Below are 24,632 nucleotides of genomic sequence, written 5' to 3'. Positions count from 1 at the left end.
CATTGGCTTTTCCTACTCAAAAAGCTTGTTGTTGACAATAGTTTAAATTTATATGGGCTGCCCAATAGGATTTGTGATTTATGTAATGTGAATGAACTTTTGAGCATTTGTTCTGTGAGTGTAAATTTGTTATTGATCTATGGTTTTTTATGTTTAGTTTACTTGTTTATTGGAACAAAACTGATGGTTTTTCTTGGTTTGAGATTTTAGTTGGCTATGTTGATAAAGTTGATGTTGTTTTAAATATTTCGGTTGATTTTGACTACTAAGTGTAGACACCTAAAATTGTCTCATTAATTCTACACTAATTATTCATCTATTTAATTAAGTAATTCTTTAATTATTTGATTAAATTAACTATTTCTTCTAATCGTCGCCCTTCAACACTTCTAATTATTATATTTCTATTCTCAAATCATTTTAATCAGTTAACCATATCTCAATTATTAATTAAAAATTAATTATTTAATTAATTGCGATATTTTCCTTAGTTAAATAATCTATATTATTTAATTAATTCTATTTCCTAAGTTTAAATAATTTCATTTAAATAATTTAAATTAATTAATTAAATTACTCCAATTCCCCAAATTATAATTCCAATTAATTCCATCTTATTTCATTTCATATTTCCCCAAATTCGAATTTCATATCATTTCAATTATCAATTAATTTCACATTTTCAAATTCACATTTCCCCAAATTTGAATTTCAGTTAATTTCATGTGCATTTGAGCATTCGAATGACCAAATTCAAATCAAAATTGAAAATCAAAATCAAATTCAATTTCAAATTCCTACAACACATGCTAAAATTAGAACTGATTGATCAAATCAATTTAACTCAGTTAACTCATCAATCATCCTTTTTAACTCAAAATCAACTTTTTATGACTGATCCATCAATTCAGTCTTCTAATCCATCAATTTAGTCATCTCCCCAATATATTCAGTCTACTGATCAATCAAATGAGTTTACTAATCCATCTATTCAGTTCACTCTCCAATCAATTTAGTTCACTACTCAATCAAATGAGTTAACAAATCAATCAACTCTGTTAACTGATCAATCAATTTCAATTAACTCTGTTAACTGATCAATCACACAAATTGGAGAAGAACAATGGAAGCAAAGATGCAAAATGAGGGAGTTTTTATTTGAATTCATTTCTCATTTCTTGTATTGATTTTCATTGATTATATTTGATGTTTGTTAATTAGTTCAGAATTAGTGATTCATTCTTATTTGCTAATTAGCTTAATACATTTATGACATTCAAGCGTAGAAACATTGATGCACTACGAATAAAGAAATGAAGACTTTCTCATCAAAATTTCTATCATATCATCCATTATTACATCAAAATTTGGCTTACAAAGATTGATTGAGTTGATTGATTATTTTCTACGTCTAACAACTAACAATTCTTCCAAGATCTTCAATATGTATTTTGACACACAAAAATATATAAGCATCATCACATTGCATGTTCATTACCATTTCATACTCATAATAAAGTTTTCATCAACCATTATGCATCACAACATAAAGCTGCATCAAATCACTACATGATATCACATTCATATTGCAGTCATCATCACAATAAAATTGCATTAGATCATGAAGTTCACAATTAAAAGCTCGTCAAGAACGCATATCATATATATCATATAAAAATGTGTCAAAATACATCGTATCTACATCATCAAAATCAATATTCAATCTCTCAACCTATACTGCCTCTATCAGAAGGTACATCTCGACTAGCTCCAGCCTATCCCGACGACGTTGTAGGTGGACCCATCACTCCCCCACTGCTAGTTTATCGAGAAGTAGATTGGCTTGATCTTCTCCCCATGAAAGCACCAAAAATAGGTTCCCTCTGACCCTCAGGGATAGCTCTCTCATAAACATGTCAAGAATAAATAGCCTCTTGTGCTGCAGCAAAATATCTATCTGTCTAGCTACGTGCCTCCGTCATTGGCCCAAATAACTGATCATATGCATCCATAGTGATTTGAGACCGCCTAATTGCCTCATCCCTCTCCCGATGTAATCGATCTCTATCAGCAACTATCTGATCCCTCTCCATAGATAAATCCTCCATTGCATGTCGATACTGATCCCTATCCTCCATTCGCTATTGCCGCAAATTAGTGACCAAATCGTCTAAATGCCTAACTTGATCTCTCAATCCCTCCTCATCTCCTCTATCCATACCTATAGACTTTGTAGCCTGGGGCATCTCCACATCATAACCATCATCCTGGCCCTCATCTCCATCGCTGCTTGATGACCCTGATCCTGACTCATCACTATCATCAGAACTGCTCATGGATGTAGTCTCTCCACCAATATCCACATCCTCCCTATCACTATCCACCTGCCCTACAACCACTGCTATTAGGTTTATACCTCCTCCATCCCTACCTCCTCCACCCCTACCTCCTCCACCTCTACCTCATCCACTTCTAACTCCTCCACCCCTATCCTCTCCACCTCTCCCTCTGGGACCCTTGCCATGTCTAATCTATTGAGCACCAATTGGAATTGTCAGATCTATCAAAGGTATAGGCCTATGTTGTATCCACCATACACTATACTACACTGTGGATGCTGGATCCGCTACACCAAGCTGTCATCCCCACAAAATAGGAGCAAGAGCATCAAACTCAGCAATAGCAACATGAGGCTGCATACAAGCACCCCAATCACCAACCTCTCGAGTAGTGCGAGCAAAATAAGTTGTCATGTCTGGAATACCCTGTACTTCCCCGAACTGTCTGAGCACACGGCCAGGAAGATGTATATCAATAACCTTGTGGCTACCAATGCCTTGACCAATAAGTTATCTTTGTTGTCGACAAAATGGAAGATGTTGAGCATCATCAATTCAACTAGGGCAAGTAAGATAAGGTCTCCATGAGAAGTACTGTAAGATATCAATCTAATGACGCCAATACAAAATGTTACTTGATGCCCTATGCCTCATACCAACAGTATACCCATAAGCATATGGTTGCTCTGGCTCTAAATCTATATGTAACGCAAGACGAAAAATATCAATGTGTTACCAAGCCCATGTCTGAAGCAAAGTAATACCACATCCAACTAATTTTTGTTGCAAGTAAACAACCCCATGTATCTGATGATACAAAGTTGCAAGAAGACAAGGACCCCAAGCAAACACACGTCTGTCAATAATCATATCATGTATAACATGTCCCCATCCAACAGGAAAACCATGGGCATGTCTATCAGGAATCAATAATCCCAAGCAAGCACAATGGTGAGATCATCATAATCAAAATCATCCCAATGAATATCATAACGACCACGGATATACAGATCCTGCTCCTCACACTCGAACATTGTACACAAAGCTGAAATACCATCATCATGATCAAAAGTAACTCGCCTACTAGATATCAAAATGTGTAAAATACGCCACACATCCTCAAGTGTGATAGATGCCTCACTAGTCGGTAGATGAAAAGAACATGTCTCTAAATGCCACCGCTCAACCAAATCAGTAATCATAGCCCTGTTGGTCGTAACCTCAGGCAAATGCTCTATATAATATAATCCAACCTGTCGTAACAAAGCGATATCCTCTGCATCCAACTCATGATGTCGATCAAGACTATCTGGCCGTGTCTGCCTAGCAAGAAGTACTGGATAATGCGTCTGCATTCGGAAAATATAAAAATGAGTCAACTACGTCATCAAAACTATCAGGACACATAAAATGAAGAAAGAAGGGATTTTATTATCAATTGTGATTCAATATTATCATATGCGAAGCAAAATAAGAAAATGCAACATATTTATACCAAATGTGATTCAAAAGTTTCAAATGCGATCCAAAACATTCAATTGCTATACAATTTTGTCAAGTGCGGCATAAAGTTAACAACTGCAACATAAAACATCAAATGCGGTGCGTTAAACTCAATTGCGACATAATAAAGTCACTTGCGGCAATATCGATACTCAATTGCGACATGCATGAAAAATGGCACACCAAAAAACGATTAATTTTTTTTGCAAAATACAAACAAAAATAAGCAGAAAATCAGGCAACTCACCATGCCACCAGTGTTGGGAGGTCTCTGATAAGATCACACTCACTCGGATAAATGCAGCCTCGCTCTATTACCTGCCATTTCTCTCCAAGGATGCCAGAAGCTCTAATCTCTCTAAGAAATTCTTTTAAAACAAAAAATGCAAATGAGCTCAAACCCATACCAATCGTCAATTTATAAGCTCAAAAATTAAGGTTTCTTAACATAAACACCCGTGGACCCCTCCAGCGTCAACACAATTTTAGACATAGCAAATGAGATTGAAACTCTTTCAAACTTCATATTATCACTATTGAGCATATTTCCGAAAAACTGGTCTTCGATCCAAAATTTTCCGACCACTTTTTCTGAGGGGGCATCATACCCTAGTGTCACTGAGGCATACTGGGGCAGTTTTTTCTTTTCATTTTCTTTGAAACAACGTCGTTTTGACATTGTCTCAAAGAGGGGCAAATGTAGACACCTAAAAATGTCTCATTAATTCTACACCAATTATTCGTCTATTTAATTAAGTAATTCTTTAATTATTTGATTAAATTAACTATTTCTTCTAATCATCGCTTCTAATAATCGCCCTTCAACACTTCTAATTATTCTATTTCTATTCTCAAATCATTTTAATCAGTTAACCATATCTCAATTATTAATTAAATATCAATTATTTAATTAATTGCGACATTTTCCTTAGTTAAATAATCTTTATTATTTAATTAATTCTATTTCCTAAGTTTAAATAATTTCATTTAAATTATTTAAATTAATTAATTAAATTACTCTAATTCCCCAATTTATAATTCCAATTAATTCCATCTAATTTCATTTCATATTTCCCCAAATTTGAATTTCATATCATTTCAATTAATTTCACATTTTCAAATTCACATTTCCCCAAATTTGAATTTCAGTTAATTTCATGTGCATTTCAGCATTCGAATGACCAAATTCAAATCCAAATTGAAAATGAAAATCAAATTCAATTTTAAATTCCTACAACACATGCTAAAATTAGAACTGATTGACCAAACCAGTTAACTCGGTTAACTCATCAATCATCCTTTTTAGCTCAAAATCAACTTTTTATGACTGATCCATCAATTCAGTCTTCTGAACCATCAATTCAATCATCTCCCCAATCTATTCAATCCACTGATCAATCAAATGAGTTTACTAATCCATCTATTCAATTCACTCTCCAATCAATCTAGTTCACTACTCAATCAAATGAGTTAACAAATCAATCAACTCCGTTAACTGATCAATCAATTTCAGTTGTCTCCCAATCAACACTTGAGTTCAAATCCTCACCTCCTCTGTATTGAAAATCTATAATTTCAACCTCTTTTCATCATTTCAATCTACCTTTTTTGAGAATCACAATCTTCAAAACATTTGTATGCAGGAAATTGGTGCAATACCCGAGAGCCATCAACCACGCAAATTGGAGAAGAACAATGGAAGCAAAGATGCAGAATGAGGGAGTTTTTATTTGAATTCATTTCTTATTTCTTGTATTTTTTTCATTGATTATGTTTGATGTTTGTTAATTAGTTGAGAATTGGTGATTCGTTCTTATTTGCTAATTAGCTTAATATATTTATGACATTCAAGCGTAGAAACACTAAGATTCTTTGATATTTGTGGAAAATGAGGAATGAAGAGATTTTTTATTCCAAAATAAGGTTCTTTACCGTATTCAACAACAAGTTGACCCACTTGTCTATCATGATGTAGGTTTCAACAACAATGGAGATACCTAAAGATATATTTATGATCTTGTTGCAGAAAGGCGTAATGTTGTTGTACAAAGCAAATATACAATCATCTCACTTCTTTCCTCATGGGAAGAAAAAAATAAACAAGGAGGATTTATACTTTCTTTTACATCCCACTTGTGCCCTAGTTGTTTTTATGCTACATTTACACCATGCTATTTGTGCCCTAGTTGTTTTATGTTGTATTTACACAATGTTATTCGTGCCCTAGATGTTTCATGTTATAATTGAGTGATATTATTTGTGCTTTGTACAATGAAATGATGATTCATAACTTTTACATTGATGTTCTAATATTAAATATAACGACATAGAAAATATTTTACTTTTGTTAATGATATTGCAACGTCAAAGTTATGATAGGATTATAGGCTAACTGTTTGAATTGGCCAAGTGTGTGCAGGAGTTTGTCGTCTTCTGAGAAGGGAGGGGAAGTATCATTAGGCTGGGAGGTAATGAAAGAGATAATTCATGCCATCTAAAAACCCTAACTATAAGTTGAGTCAGGTTGTCTTACGTTTACCTTGTTGTCAATTTGTTATGCCAAGCAACCCTACTATGGTCTGAGTAGATGTTTAGGGTTTCATCATTAAGTCATGGAACTTGTATTCCAAGTGAGATTGTTATTATTAATAATAATATTATTGTTCTTTTTATTTTTAAAAATTAAGAATTGCATTTTTGCACTTGCTTTTATATATATATATATAATAATATTATTGTTCTTTTTATTTTTAAAAATTAAGAATTGCATTTTTGCACTTGCTTATATATATATATATATATATATGCTAGTATGGAAAAAGCTGAATAATACCGCTCATAAATTTAGTATATACATATATATATATACATATATATATATATATATATATACATATATATATATATATATATATACATATATATATATATACATATATATATACATACATATACATATATATATACATACATATACATATATATATATATACATATACATATATATATATATATATACATATATATATATATATACATATATATACATATATATATATATATATATATATATACATATATATATATATATATGTATATATATATATATATATGTATATATATATATATATATGTATATATATATATATATATATGTATATATATATATATATATGTATATATATATATATATATATATCTGAGAAAAACTTGAAACACCGAGGATTCCTCTTCTTTAATTATTCTGTTTCATAACTAAATAAAAATGGAGAATTTCCACAACTGTGAAGTTGCTCATACAAACCGAGATTAACCCCCTATTGGATGAGATTAAAGCTAAACCTTAGTTTTGGGAAAATAAAGATGGGCAAGAGTAGAACAACAATACTCCATAATGTAGATAGTATATCAGTTATAAAAAGTGCACTTAGATATTGTTGTGACAATAGAGACATGTCATGCATGATATACATACAAAACTTGAAGTGTACATGAGAAGCTGGCAGCTCTTTAAGCCATTTTATCTTTCCAAACCAAGGGCTTAATTTTATTTCAAATTCTTTATACAATGAATTAAGAGAGGAACAAATTAGAAAACCTCGTATGAGAACTATTGATAGTTAACGAAATTCATTTAACACTCATGAGTGGTAAATGGCCACTAAGAGTTGTCATAACGACCATCCATTAACTTAAGATTCTCAGAAGAGAACCTATGACCTAGAAGTCCATGTTGCAATCGAGTAGGGTGGAATATTGACTTCACGCCTTGGCGTGTTTACAACTAATCAAAAACCTTTGGCCAAGGTGACACTCAATACAAGAGCGTCACTCAGTTCAATAGTCCATAATTACACCCTAGTCAGAGGCCATACTAGTTAGGGGTATCCTTTAGTGTATGACCGACTAGGGAGTTGTGTAGAATTATACACCAGTCTCAGATGGCATGAGTTCAACTTTTCGTTACCTCCTTGTGAAGGGTCGGGCCAATCTTGTTGGATATGGCACGGGGGACTTTTTAGTTCGTGGTTGGGCGGAAAAGCACCCTGATGATAATTTCCCTCTTCAAAATATATGGTTAATTTATATAAAGATTAGAATGAGCATCTGGAAAATGGAACTTCTAAACCTCTCCACTCTTTCAATTTGGAATGATATAACTTTCATTGTATGAATTATTTTGCTCATAGAATAGATCTCTATTCAATTTCTTGTATTTTGTTTAGCATTCAAGATTCTAATCAGTGTATTATTGTAATTGCAAAAAAAAAAAGGTTGCAAGTTTCTTTTCATTTCTATTCAAAAGTTGTAAATTATTTTGCGTAGAATAGTGCATGTTACATATGGTATCAGAGCACTGAGTTTGACACTAAACGAAGTGAAAATGAGCTAGAGATCTAGTCTACTCTTAGCTATAGTAACAAATCTCAAGCATGATTACTCATGCTACTCAATGCCATCTGATGAAGAAACCCTAGAAGATGACATTAAGAGGTTAATAAGAGAAAGACAACCATGGATTGTTGCTAGGAGGGTAGTAGTGCAAACTAAGATTTTGGCTAACAAGGCAGCCAGACGTGGTAATATAACAAGTGATAATAAGACACCTAACATTGTTGTAAATAAACCAGAGCCTGTAGAACAAAAGGAAATGCGGGTACCCACTCCGGGTTTCTGATAAGTACCCTTTTCTGACTTTGAAAGGCACAGAGAGCCCATGCTTTCTTCTGATAGTAGCTCTTAAATAGAGCTTTACATTGTATATATTATAAAAAACTAATTTTGGAAATGCTTAAATATCAATAAAAATATCACTTTTGGGTTGTGTAAAAATTTATGTTTCAATTTCATGCTTGTAATTGATGAAATTAGATAGAAAATAAAACTGAATATTTTTGGAAACAACGTGTTAAACATAAACATTAGTATCTCTCAAAACCAGGAAGGTGAAGGAGAATTTGGAGCCTTGAAGACTCCAATTGATAAGTTAGATAAACTTATCTAGATGGTAGAAAACACTCAAGATAGACTGTGAGTTTTTGAGCAGAGGGGAGATGGTCATATCGAAACCCAAGGTGAAAATTATGAGTATCAGTCTAGAGACAGGCATATCAAATAGGAAAACACTCCTCAGAGTGGGTTCCAAGGAACTCAATCCCACAACAAGAACCAAAAAGATAAACAAATAGTGGGAGCCATATCTGATGACATGAAAAAAGTAAAGCCTCCTCAGTATGATGGGGCCAAAGGAGATGCCACCAAGGCATGGGTTATTGACAAGGAGAAATACTTTGAAATTAGGTACTATACCTTAAGCATGAAGGTTGTTTGGGGAGGTTACCAACTAGTGAGAGAGGTTGTCAATTGGTGGGAAAACAAGAAGGTCAATCTCGGTCTATGATCGGACAACATAACCTGGAATAAGTTTGTGGAAATTTTTAGGTAAAGATGGTTTCCTCACCTATTCTTTGAGAAAAAATTGATAGATTTCTAGGACTTGAGACAAGGGAACTCTCTATCCATGCTTATTGGGAGAAGTTCACCCGCTTATTGAAATATGTACCTCATTTTCAAGTAGACGAGAAATACAAAATTAGGAAATTTATTGTGGGCCTAAATAACCGAACAAGAGGTTCAGTGGATGTCCTAGCTCCTACAACTATGGATGAAGCCTATGAAAAGGTTGTTAGGCAAGAACAAAAACTCTGAAAGGATGACTCAATAAGAGATAAGAACAGAAAGAAGAGAAACTGGACACAATATTCTCAGACCTTTAAGAGGAAAGGGGATAAGTGTGGACAAAACAATAAGAACAATAAAGGTTACAAAGGAGGTCGACAAGATAACCAAGGAGATCAGAAAGGATTTGATAAACCCAGAAGAGACAGTGGGAGAAACAACACTAAAATAAAAAAGAAAGGACCACCAGGGGGTTGTTATACTTATGGTGGCAAGAACTACACCAACGAGTGCCCAACTAAACAACAAGGTGGGAAACAACAGAGGAATCTGCTGCCACCTCAATAGATATCTTTCCAGCAGAGAATTCATGCGGAAGTTGATAATCGACAAGCAGAGTATTAGTTTACTCTAGTGGAAACCCCAGGTACACTATATGGATTCCTATTAGAATACTCATAGATAGATGAGCCACTAAAAAAATTATTTCACCTAAGTTGCTTAGTAAGTTTACTAAGAGAGTTGTCTTTATGGCTAACTCATGGTTTGTAGAGTATGCAAACCAATCAATAGCTCAGATAGAGCAATGCCTGTTTGGAGAAAGGGTAGATTTTCCAAACTTCACCACTGAAGTTGACCCATTTGTAGCACCTCTAAGAAGCTATGATGTCATTCTAGGAATGAAGTGGTTAGGGAAACAGAAGGATAGGGTCAATTAATTTTACAAGTCCGTTGAATGTCTAGATGATTTTGGTAATAAGGTATTCATGCAAGGAATCCAATGAGAAGTCAGATTGCGGCAACTTTTTGCCATGCAATTAAGATGGAGTGAAAGGAAAGGCTACCAAGTGTTCGCAGTAAAAATGGAAGAAATCCTTAACTTCAAGGATGTTAAGTATTAGGATGGTATGATGATGTATGATTATTATGATCATCATGAAGAAGAATTTAGTGATAGTGGGAAATTGAAAGAGTCTTTTGAAGAAAAGTATCCCTATCTTCGAGACTATTAGGATGTGTTTTTAGAAGAACCACTCAGTTTTTCACCAAAAAGGATATTCAATTTCTCTATTGAATTGGTACCAGGGGAATAAGGCTCCCTTTCAAATGACAATAGTTGAATTGATGGAGTTAAAGGAACAACTTTAGGAACTACTAAGTAAAGGATTGATAAGACATAGTGTGTCGCCATGGGGGGCACCAGTGATCTTCGTCAAGAAGAAAGACAAGACTCTCTGACTTTGCATTGATTACAGGATGTTGAATAAGATGGCAATCCTAAAAAAATATCCTCTACCCCGCATTGATGATTTATCCGATTAAATGCGTGGAGTAGCGGTCTTCTCTAAGATTGATCTGTGATCAAGATACCATCAGTTGAGATTGAGAGATGAGGATATCTATAAGACCGCCTTTAGAACTCGTTATGGGCATTACGAGTTCATTGTTTTACCGTTTGGGCTCACCAATGTCTTGACCACTTTCATGAATTTAATGAATAGTGTATTTCATGACTGTCTTGACAAGTTTGTCTTGGTATTCCTTGATGACATCCTAATATATTCCATAAATGAGGAAGAACACCTGCAACACTTGCAAATTATTTTATAGCACCTGCAAGAAAACAAGTTGTAAGGGAAAATATATAAGTGTACTTTATTCCATAAATAAGCAAAATAACTAGGGCATATAATTTCAAGCATGGGGATAGCAGTAGATCTAGCAAAGATTAAACCAATTTCTGAGTGGCTAATTCCAAGGAGTGTGCATGAAGTAAGAAGTTTCATGGGTTTAGCTGGGTATTACAGAAAATTCATAATGAACTTTTCACGCATAGCATATACCATCACATCATTGTAGAGGAAGGGAAAAAGATTTGAGTGGTCTTAAAAATGTCAAGCGACTTTTGAGCTCCTCAAAGAGAAGTTGACCACGACACCAATCCTAAAATTGCCAAATCCTGAATTCCATTTCATGGTAGTGACTAATGCTTCAGGGGAAGTACTGGGTAGAGTGTTGGTGTAATTATTTATTCATCTTGGATATAATTACATTTTACTTAAGTTTACTTAGGTACATGCATAACATTGTAGTTTTTCATATGAGACACTTAGGGAGATGTGCATACATTAGGAGTGTGTATGTAGGAGAATTTCCACCTTTTATGGTGTGATATTGTTGTTACTTTAGCATATCCACTTATTGTGGAGTGATAATTCCACCTTCATGGGTGATCCATCTTGAATGTGGAATATTTTACTATTTCTCCTACCTACCCTTGTGATGCAGGAGCATCCCCGGTTCATAGCAATCTTGCATCAACCAAAAACATTTTCCTTTCTGTTTTGCTTTCTATTTGCAATTTTAGTTTTACTTTCTGTGTGTCCCAGTTTTTGGCTCACCAGATCCTGTGGAGTTGGATTCTACTTGAAGACTTGATCATCTTTCTTACTTCCAAACCGCATCACATTTGGATCATTTTCCAACAAGATATCTCTATCGGTTTCCTTGACAGTTTCCCATTACCTATTGGTAGTTCTTGTTACCGGTTGCCTGGACCTATTTTGGTGATCTACCGGAACCCCTTCTGAAGCTTGCAAAGCCTTGGGCATTGATTCCCACGTTGTTTGGCATGTGACCGACCTTTTCGCGTATTCTTTGTTTCATCCTTTGGATTTTCCAGAGGAATCTCTTGGCGGAGGCCGACCTTGTTATTTTACACGTTAGGTCTTGTTCTTCGGGTTTTGATCCCTTTTCGGCCGATTGGATATCGATATATATAATTGTAATTGCGCATTAGAATGTAATCAATCAGAGAATCAAGTAGCTAGATTGTGCGTAGAAGATAGATCTCAAGATTCAAGGTCCCGGTTGTGACCTATTATGTATGTTCTACTAGGTCTGTGAGCTGGTATGTTGTAACCCGGTTGTTACCGGTTGGTTGTAATCAATTTTCATGCAATAAAATAATCTGTTCTGCATTGCCTCCATCATATCTTTGTGTTTCCGTTGTGTTTACTCTTGTTGACCAGTCCATATTGATCTCTTTGAGGTCCCTCCTCACCGGTGACTGCTTCACCTTGCATCTCATTGAGCCACATGTCATGATTTTGTGCTCACATATCTATCTTGCCTTGCCTTTATAAGCAGGCTCATCTACATTGTATGTAACAAATTATGATGATCCAGTTGACCTATTTTGCATCTTGATAGGAATATAGTTTATTCTTGTCAAATTTATCTCTCTTGTCATTGTGCTATCTATTGGTCTCTTTGATCTTGGTTGCTTCAAGCATAATCTCACACAGAGTCCTTATGCAAAATGGACATATTATTGCTTATGAGTCCCGAAATCTTAAAAACTATGAGCAGAATTATGCACCACATGATTTGGAGCTCGCGGTAATAGTTCATGCCTTGCAAATGTGGCATCACTATTTGCTAGGTAAACCATTCGAGCTTCAGTGAAATCACCAGGGGTTGAAATACATCTTGACTCAGCCCAATCTCAATGCACGACAAAGATGGGGGTTAGAACTAATCTCCAATTATGATTTTGAGATCAAATACATTAAGGGTAAAGAAAATTGGGTGGCAGATGCTTTGAGCCGTTGAAACCATATTAGTGTCATTACTGCAGTGCATACTGATTTTACAAACTGTGTCCTTCAGCATTTAGGAGGGGATAAATATTACCAGCAAGTAAGAGAATCCCTACGACAAGATCCAAGGTATGAAGGATTCTGGATTGAAACTAATGGACTATTGAGATACCAAGGCAAGATGTATATACCCGAATCTTTTGAGTTAAGGAGATTAATCTGGAAAGAAGTACACTCAGCATGCTACTCCGAACATCTAGGAGTTACTAAACTCCTAGATGACATCAACCTTTGTATTTCTAGAAAGGGATGAAAAAGGATGTCGCAAGGTTTGTGGCAAGTTGTTTTGAATTTTAGCAAGTTAAAGATGAACATCAACACCTAGAAAGGTTGTTATACCCTAATGCAATACCTGATTGGAAGTGGCAGATAATCAACATGGACTTTGTACAAGGATTGCCTATGTGTAGGAACATGCATAATGCCATTTTGGTAGTAGTTGACAGATTAACCAAAGTAGCTCACTTTATACCAGGGAACCTAACAGATGGGGTTCCTATTATTGCCTAAAAATTTGTGCAAAAGATATTTTGATTACATGGAGTACCAAAGAAAATATTTTCAGATAGAGATGCCATAATGACATCCAAATTTTGGCAAACTTTGTTTGGAGCATTAGGGACTCAGTTGAATATCAACTTTGCATATCACCTAGAAAAAGATGGCCAGACAAAAATATTCTATCAGGTTTTAGAGGACCTTTTAAGAATTACTGCATGGATTAGCAGTACAAATGGGAAGATTATCTTCCTTTGGTTGAGCTTGCCTACAACAATTCCTATCAGTCATCCATCAGTGATTACTTTAGTGGCGAATATTCACCAGTGGCAATTTTTTCACGTCAGCCCTGTCGGAAATGGCGAATATTTTGTACCGTATGGGGGTGGCCATGTCGCCAGAACATTATCAATTTCCATCAACGTCACAGCCCGATCGCCATATGTTTTATGCAATTAAATGTTTCTATGCGATGATTTCGCCAATACAATATATGGTGGACGCACGGTAAATTTAATTATTTTGCCTACACTCTCCGAGGTTGCCTTAATAGATGACCTTAATTCGCCTATAGGCATGTGAAGATTTGTTATCTGGGGGGACCCAATTCTCCCGACATCTTGCCGACGCGTGTCTCCAGTCACCCCAACTTTCGCCAACTATATTGTATTCACTATTCGCCTATCATTTGGACGACCTATAATTGCCTTGAAAATTACATAAGTCGTATTTGGACGACCTATAATCGCCTCGAAAATTACATAAGTCATGTTATAATTACATGGGATTCACCAAATATTTGTATACTGGTAAATTTCCATGGAATTCGCCATATAAGGATTGGTATAAATACATGCAAAGATCAGATCTATCTCAACACAATCTGGTGGGTTCTAGGCTCTGAATTCTTATCAATAGCGAAGTTTCAGGCCAAGGAAAATCATTGTTGTTGACTGTATTGGCGATTGCCTATTACCTAAAGCCTAAAGGTGAGCGATCATATTTTTGAACTGGTATATTATACATTATAGTCTATTATTGCTTCTTCAGCAAATTGATATTTTTTTGGCAGCCTTTATTTCGTTGGAGATGTCGAACAGGAAGAGGGGTAGGAAACCTGAATGTGGGGAAGGCCAGGAGAGGCCAACAAAAAGCAGAACGTTGTCTTTGTACTTTGGCATTGGAAAATATTGTGGTACTGGTGAAAATCAGGAAGGTACATCATCACAAGTACAAGTACAAAATTCGCCACCTACACTGCATGTTGAAGATGGTGGCGAACCTGATATCTTAGATCAGGATGATCTTGAAGAAGATTATCTGGTAGATACCCAAGTTAGCCGGAATGATATAATCGACTTGGGTGATAATTCCATTGATGATAATGCACAGAAGGGGAAAAGAAAAGCCATATCAAAAAACGGTGAACCACAATCAAAAAAGGATCGGGAGTGGGATATGTCAGTCAGGAATTTTCAAATTAATTGGGTATCGAAGTATCCATTCATTGAACCAGGGGAGAATCCAATTGAAGGCGAGCCTCCAATAGAATGCAGGTGTAAGATTTGCACTTGGAAAAATAAGAAGGAAATTAGGTTGCAGCTAAAATTTGACACCATAGAAAAGCATATGGGTAAAGTTTATGAAAAACAAATGATAGACGGGGTTGAAAAATTAGTGATAAGATGGAAAACAAAGAATGAATGTAAGCATGTGAGGAATGCCAAAGAGTATTATTTTCATGAGAAATTACAGACGAAGCCTGTTGAAGTTAAAGGTTCTATTGAAGCTGTTTTTGGAAAAGCAATGCAAATAGAACAACTAGGAAAAGTTGTTCAGTTAAGCGTTGTTTTTCATATTTTGAGCAGAGGGCGTGCTATGACAGATTTCCCATCAACTAGTGGTTTATTACACTTTTTGAAAGTTCCTAACTATCCTAATAGACACTGGTCAGTAAATAGTGGATGGGAATGGGCAAGTTGTCTTGTTGAGGTTGAAATAGAAGATGTACAGGAAAAAATAAGAGAGCCAAACTTCATTGCATTTTCTTTAGACGAAGTTACGGCAGTAGACAATACTTCATGGGTATGCATGCATGTTTATACTGTAGAGAATCATACCCACCAACCTCATCTACTATCTGTTGCTAAAATGAAGGAGAGTGCGACAGCGAAAAATTTATTTCAACTAGTAAAGAGAAGTTTAATTGAATATGGAGGTATGGATGACATGACGGTAGCCAAAAAATTGGTTTGTGTTGGAGCAGATGGAGCTTCAGTAATGCAAGGTCACAGGAACGGTCTTTGTACAAAGATTGAAACTTCATTTGCACCGTACATTACTGCAATTCACTGCATGGCTCACAGAATGAATCTAGCTTTTGGAATTGTGAGCAAGTTTGCTTCGGTTAAAAAAATTGAAATTTTAATCAGAGAGCTCTACTCACACTTCTGTCGAAGTCCCAAGCGATTTATGGAATTTCAACACTTTGCTGATGGATTAACTGATGGGAACAAGCTTCTCAAGGATAATGATACCAGATGGATCTCTTTGGATGGTCCAGCGCATCGAGTGTTTTCAAAAAATCCATCCTTGATTGGACTATTTCACACATCTCACGATGAATCAGATCAACCGAAATTTCCTGAAGTTCTTGGCAGGTTAAGTAATTTAGATACACTCTTAACTTTAGCAGCTCTTCTGCCCATGCTAGAGGAAATGAGGAATATTATGAAGGCTGCCCAAAAAAGAGCTCTGTATATTGTAGAATATGCTACGCTGCATAAGATGACATGCATGACCCTCGACAATCTCTATCGAAATGAACCAACACTATCTGATGAAAAATTTGTTAAGTGGCGAACACTCATAGATTTGAACAATCCTGATAACTTTTTACAAATCGGTGTAGATGGGGAGGTATGTGCCAATGTATGGGGAGTTGAGATACCAATGCACTTATATGCCACAGTTGACCTCGAGGAACCAGGAAAGTGCCCCAGGAAGAAACTAGCAAGAGTTACAAAGGAAGATTTTGACAAGATTGTTGAGACTGTAACTACTTCTGTGAAGAAAATTGCATATGATCTTTCCTCAGAAATTAGAAGCAAATTCCCTTCTGACAACCTACTCGAAGCCATGTCTATTGTGTTTCCTCATTATTGGAGCCTCAACAGTGCATCTGATTTTCGAATTAAGCTACTGACTTTGATAAAACAATTTTGCACATCCAGAGAATTGAATGGAGTAACTATAAATGGAATATTAGACGAAACTCATCTTCGAGAGCAATCATCTCGTTTTGCATACACTACGAAACAACAATATGCCAAAATGGAGAACCCCCACGAAGAGGGATCAGTAACAAGGGTTTGGAAATATATAGCTGAGAACGCATCCTTGCGTGATTCAATGCCAGAATATGTGAAGCTTGCTGATTTATGTCTTACCATGATATTGGGTTCGGTGGAAGATGAGAGAGTTTTCAATGCTTTGGAGTTCCTAAAATCAAAGCTAAGAAACAAACTAGACAAAAATTTGGAAAATTTCTTGAGGCTCTATACATCTAGGTATGATGTCCACACTTTTCCTTACGATAGGGCACTGCAAATCTGGAGGTCCAAATGTGAAAGAAGAGGTTTGGGCAACACTTCAAACCAAAGTGCCAGTGGGACTAGTGGACCTACTGGTAGCATTGAGATGCTGTTCGGCGAAGATATGCAGACTCAGTCTCAGAGTAAAGAAACCACAGACGAGAATCAAGAAAGCACTGAATTTGATGAGGATGAATGGCAACTATAAGAGATTGCTATTTATTAATCTTATTACTATATCTCATCATTCATATTACAAAAGCATATTACTTTTTGCAATTAGAATTTAATATTGATTTATAATTTTATTTTTCAACTTTCTATTTCCATATTTAAAATAGCATAATAAAAAAAACCATAATGTGTTTATTGATATAGAGATGTTTATTGTTTATTTATACATGTTTGAGTCTCAAATCTGTGTGATATATTTCAGAACCATATGATAAATTTCATTCAATAGTAATACACATGTCGAGAACTTAGATTTTCATTAATTCTTTCAAAATATAGCCATATGATACATTTCATTCAATAGTAATACACCAATCTGTCTGATTCTACATGCCAATTGCAAAAGTGAATACAAAGTTTCAGAACCCTTTGCAAATGACCCTGAATTCCCCTTTATAGAAACAAGAGAGCAACAACGACTCCTGTGTGATTCTCCAATGTCCATGCAAAAGTGAATACAAAGTTTCAGAACCCTTTGCAAAATTGCAAATGACCCTGAATTCCCTTTTATAGAAACAAGGGAGCAACAACAGCTTCAGGTCGAATTGCAAGTTTGCAACATGTGAACACTGAACATCAAAATCACAAACTCAACACATATTTATATGGCCATCACAAGCCGTATTAGCAATTTAACATCTGCTACATGTTTGATGTCTCCTGTTCAAAAAACAAAGTTCAAAATTAAATATTAATTCACACCATGAGTCATGACAAATTAAACATAGATACTAGCTATAGGAGTGCCTAAAACCTACTAATCAGAAATAGAGAAATGCATAAATGTTAAAGCAAGGGAGAATTTGAGAATACAAATTTACTGGTTGAAGTTTTGCAGTGTGCATCATAGATACATAGGCTTTATTAGCAATATAGCAATAGTGAGTGCTATTTTTTTCCTATTCATAAATTAGATTCGTACGCTGGATTAGCAAAATAGCAAACAGGAAAAAAAAAAACCTTGAAATTAAGAATAAAAGAAGAAAATTGTGCAATACATACTATGATTCTTAAGAATTATGTGCCAGTTTTTGTAGGGTGCTCCACTCTTCGTCTGATGGAAGGTCAATATTCTGTAAACTATGGAAAGTCAACTCCAACTTCATCAACATTCCATATTTAGAAGATTTACTTGACATCACTGTTTCATCCAATAGCGAATTTAGAGTTGTAAATGGCTGGATGAATTCCAGAAAGCTTTTGGGAGTTGTGTCCTTTGGAAGTAAGTCTAAATCAAACTTCATTTTTTTCTCCATGATTTCTTTGTAAGCTTCTTCTCCAATGAATTTATTTTCTGTGTCAACAGGCTTAGGCAAACCAAGTTTAATCAAATTATTTTTCTTTTCTTGCAGCTTCATTATCTTTTTTCCACAACTGTCCATAACTTTTGATGTTTCCCTTAGCTTATGGTATTTTTGAATGATAGATGATGTCTTAACTGTGGCATCAATGCGGCTCTTAATTCCCTTAGATGCCAAGTAGTTGTCACTGGAATTGTAGACTACTTTCAGAATCTTTTTTGCCATTTCCTCTTTTGAATAAACATGTGTGCTCTTCTCATAGTGCCGTTTGATTTTTATAAAAAATTGTCTCATACTTTCAGTCAATTGAAACCATTCACACAACTTCTCACTCCTCTGCATTATTTCCCGCCAAATGTTTTCTTGTATATACTTCGTTGTATTTTTCATATTATCTTTGAATCTATCATCCAAAGTCTTTATTTTATCATTTGCATTGTGCAGGTCTTCTTTCATTTGTGCACATTTTTTTCTTTCTTCATCTACTTCCTCTTGCAAATGTTTTTCTTTTTCCTTCCCATGATCCAATAGGTCTTGTAATTTTTTCATTTCGGCGGCAGCAGACTCATAACTTTTGTATAACTTTTGAAAACTGGCTTTTTCCTCAACAATTTTTTTACTGCTTTTAGCTAGTTTTTCTGTTAGGTCCTTCAATTCTGCATCCTTCTTGTCCTGCTTTGCAATTTCTACTACAGAGCCCGAATTTTTTATCCTTTTCTGTAATTCATTGCACTTGCTATCTGCTGCTTTCCTCCTTGATTTTTCATTTTCCAGGTATGCCTGTAACTTTTCTATTTGTTTCTCCAGTTTATTTTTTTCTCTCTCCACCTTTAGCAGTGAAGTGTAGACCACTTCGTTAGTCATTTTTGACACACTAATTTTTTCCACATTATGTACTTTGGAAAAATCCATTTGGAGGGTGCTAACTTGAAATTGAGAGGGATCTATCTGACGGTGTGGTGGATTTTTATCTTTAGATGTGTCTGGGGGCATAACAACCATGAACTCCATCATATCTTTCTGTGGGTCATATGTTGGAAATACCCTGTTCCTTGCAGGTTGTTCATTTACAACTTTAGACACAGAATTCCTATGAAATGCTTTCTTTTTTTCTTTATTTGTTTTTGTTGTGTGTTCATATTTTTCATAGTAATCACGAAATTGAAAATCTGGGCTTGCTGAAGCAATTGAATGTTTGAAAGGTGACATAGGAATACCAAAGGCTCCAGTTCCACTTATTCTTTTGGTTTTAACTAATGCTTGACCAAGATTAGGATTACCAACAACAGTTCCTGATGCTATCCCACTCCCATGGACACTTTCATGTGTAGTTTTCATAGTCTTTTGAGGTGTGTGATCTGAAGCTGCAAATGATTGATTTGTAGTGTTAGTGGCACTTGATATAGGATTCTCAATAGTATGAGACTGAGTATCTACCTCTAGTGGCCTCTTACGAGAGATATTTTGTTGTTGGCCTTGTCCAACACCAAGACAACTAGTATCATTAGTAGTACCCATGCCAACATCACCAATCACAGTGGCACTTGACTGAACAATAATAGGAATACTATCCCCAGATTCCCCACCAGTGGCAGTGGCACTTGATTCACCACCAATGGGAATACCATGATGTGGTGGTAGTTGTGGATTTGAACTTGAAACAAATTTAGGTGGATTCTAAGGGTAATGAGTAGTACCTATCGATGACGAATCTGAAAAATCAAGTCCAATGACTGGTTTATAAGGACCTTTTGATTTTGACCCACCAATCACAGCGACACTTGACTGAACAATAATAGGAATACTATCCCCAGATTCCCCACCAGTGGAAGTGGTACTTAATTCACCACCAATGGGAATACCATGATGTGGTGGTGGTCGTGGATTTGAACCAGAAACAAATGTAGGTGGACCCTGAGGGTAATGAGTAGTACCTATCCCTGATGAATCTGAAGAATCAAGTCCAATGACTGGTTTATAAGGACCTTTTGATTTTGACTGTGATGGAAGTTGTACCTGAAGTGGATACCAAATGCCCTCTCCTTTGGGACCTAGACCACCACCTTCAAAACCCATTTTTTCCACAAGGTTTAACCCTTTTCTATATTTGTCTTTCATGGACTCACTGACTCCACCTAATATTTTAGGCACTGTAGTAGTTGTTGGAGGGGGCTCAACGACAACCTCATGCTCATCATCATCACCTTCAGTCCCACCATGCTCCATATCTCACAATTTGCTAAACTCTGCATCCTCGTCGATGCTCTCAAATTCTGCACTTGTCTTTGGTTCACCGAGATTCCTCCTCATAGTCCAAAAATCATTTATTTTGGTTTGAGTCCAGTAATTCTCTTTACATTCATGCAGAATTGATTTGGGAATAGTTTTCTTAGATGGATTAGTAGATTTTATGTAGAAATTGTAGGACCTCCTATTTTGGATGCCCTCATTGCCCTGGCCCTCCATAATTTGTGATGAAATTTCTTCATTTGAAATGTTACTGTCAGCTGCAATTTTCTCCATCTCTTTTTTAACCTCATCCCAGGAGTCCTTGTTTCTAAGCTTTTCTAGCAATGGTTTACTTTCATGTTGACATAACGCTGAAGAGTTCCCATTTTTCTTAAGCCTTGCTTGAAATACACCAATTGGATCATATTGCCAGAGACTCTCGTCACCAAAGTTAAAAACTATCAAGAAATCATGTGCCACAATGAATGCTTTTCTCTCAAATGTGAACCCTCCACATGAGAAAGGCAAGGAAGGAAATATGCTCTTCTTTTGTTGACCATGGAAGTGCCTATTTGTGCTCTCCAATTGTCGTACATACTCTAATGCAAATACCCTCTCTGTCACATGTATTGGAAGTTTGTATGGTTTTACTACTGATCCGTAAAACCTTAACACAGTGAAATCTTCCATGAAGAACCAGTCAGTGAATTCTATTTGACTTCTGAGTTGAATGCAATCTTTACAAGACATAGGCAACCTAGGCATTGGAGTGCTTGTAATTTCATTATACATTGGTGCCAAAAAGAAGTCTACAAAATGGTTGTAGTTCTTTCTGTTATCATGCATCCTTATCTTTGGGCTCCAATCATATATTGGACAGTCTGTTCTCTTCCCAGTCTTCTCATCAATCTTATAGCTCACAATTTGAAGCTTGTTGGTCTCAAATATTGCACGATACTTGGATAGAAGGAGATAGCACAAGTAGGATGAGAACCTAAATGTCTTACAAGAACCTTTTTTGATCATAAGTAATTGTTTTTGCATGGATTTTACAATGTGATCAATAAAATTATATCTTACTGGCTGACTTGCACAATGGATATTATAAATCATTTCAAGAAGGCTTGCACCCACTTCCCTATCATTTTCCAATCCTAGGCAAAATGACAACAAGAAAATACTGTCCTCAACCCATGGAACAAAAATTTTAGAATCATAAGGAGGCTTATGATTCTGATCCAACACAATACCAGTACCAATCTTTATTAGACCTTTGATAAATGAATCTCTGCGACTTGGATCGAGACTCTCATAATTCCCTGCCAGCTTTTCAAGGTCAATTTGGACGTTTGAATTTTGGGCTTCAAATTCTAGGTTCAACAAACGAGCAAATTCTCCCTCGTTTATGGATAGAATTTCCTCTTTTGTATTTTTATTGACAATTGCTTTTTTATCTTCATCATAATTTTCGGCGCAAACCATGACAAAATCAGGGCAAGGGAATACTTCAGGTAACACCATGCTTCCCAATCCAACATCCCACGATGCGATTTTATTTGTTATTTTTTGTAACATTGGGTTGAAAACAGAAAATTTTGCCCTGCATGCATCTGCCTCCTTACTAGACAATGTATATCTAATATCTATGATATGCTTTTCACCATGGATAACAAGGTCATAAATATCATGGTATTCATCAGTGAAACTTGGTGTTTTAACCAGTTCGGTTAGGTACATTTTGTTTTTCACTTGGCTTCTTGTTGAACTACTGCTTCCCGTTTTCCCCATCACTATTAGTGTTAATAATTCAAAATAATGCTAGGCAGCTAGATAAAAACCTGAAAATGCTAACCCTGAAATTGGACCACGAGATTACCAAAAGCAAAAAAGGTGGGATGTAGGTGTTCTAGATTTTACCTGGAAATTGGAATTTCTATTTCACTAGATTGGCGCAGACAGTCTATGTTGCAACTTGCATTCCTCAATCTAGTAGCTATTTCTGAATCTCCCTCAATTTATAGGTTTATCCAAGAAATGAAAGAAGATTATGATTTACGAGTCTCTTATTTTGAAAACTCTAAAAAGTAGAAAATTAAAACTTAAAGGGCAAAATATCAAGAATCATGTTGTAATTTTATTAATTACTATTAATAACTATTTGATGCCGAAGGACAAAACATTCATTACTTCAGTATAAATTCCGAGGACATTAAGAATCATGTTGTAATTTTATTAATTATTATTAATTATTCAATGCCGAAGGACAAAACATTCAATACTTCAGTATAAATTCTAAATTTTTGAGGATATTAAATGTAATATGTTCAATTCCGGGCGAAGTTCTCCCAAATGTGTTCACTTCCCACATTCGGGCCGAAATCCACTCTAAGTCGTTGATCTTTGCTCATCCAATGGACGAGGGACCAAGGTACCTGTTGTGACTTTACGAGTGAGTTTTTTAAGTCTGTTTAATAATTTTAAACTTCCATCCGAAAAAGTGCTTTATAGACTTACTTAAATTTAATTAAATTTAAAACGTTTCAATTTTGGGCGACGTTCTCCCAAATGTGTTCACTTCCCACATTCGGGCCAAAATCCACCCTAAGCCGTTGATCTTTGCTCATCCAACAGACGGTGGTACCTGTTGTCAGTTGTCATGGGTCCCATCACTTCTGCCAGTTTTCAGGCACGTCACCATACTCGTGTCACTTTTCTGGTTTGATTTTTAGTCTATTTAATCATTTTAAACCTCCGCCCAAAAAAAAGCTTTATAGACTTAATTGTATTTAATTACATTTAAAATGTCCAATTCCGGGAAAAGTTCTCCCAAATGTGTTCACTTCCCACATTCGGGCCGAAATCCACCCTAGCCGTTGATCTTTGTTCATCCAACGGTCGCGGGTCGATCTTACCTATTTTAAGATGTAGTGGGTCCCATGACTTCTGCCATTTTTCTGGCACATCACCATACTCTCGTCACTTTTCCGGTTTGATTTTTAGTCTATTTAATCATTTTAAAATTTCGCCCGAAAAAGAGATTTTTAGAATTAATTATATTTAATTAAATTTAAAATGTCCAATTCTGGGCGAAGTTCTCAGAAAGGTGTTCGCTTCCCACATTCGGGCCGAAATCCACCCTAGCCATTGATCTTTGTTCATCCAACGGTCGATGGTACCTATTTTTCGATGAAGTGGGTCCCACGACTTTTGGCACGTCACCATACTCGTTACTTTTCTGGTTTGTTTTTAAAGTCTACTAAATCATTTTAAAAGTCCTCCCGAAAAAGAGATTTATAGTCTATAGAGTCATAGACTATAGGTATTAAGTATAGACTTTCATTTAATTCTATTTAATTAAATTTAAAATGTTCAATTCCGAGCATTGGACAATAGTTTGAGATAACTATTAAAAATAATGTTAATATTATTTGTAAAAATTTTAAATTCAAAAATAGTATTAAACATGAAACTTAGTTTCTAGAATAAAACAAATAACTAATAAAAATATAAATTTTGATCTACAATTTGAAAGGTAAAAGTTTAATATTAAAAAGAAAACATTCAATATTAAATCTAAAATATTAATTTAACGTT

This window comes from Cryptomeria japonica, chromosome 9 (genome assembly GCF_030272615.1).
Source record: "Cryptomeria japonica chromosome 9, Sugi_1.0, whole genome shotgun sequence".
Lineage (NCBI taxonomy): Eukaryota > Viridiplantae > Streptophyta > Pinopsida > Cupressales > Cupressaceae > Cryptomeria > Cryptomeria japonica.
Note: the sequence above shows the minus strand (reverse complement) of the source record.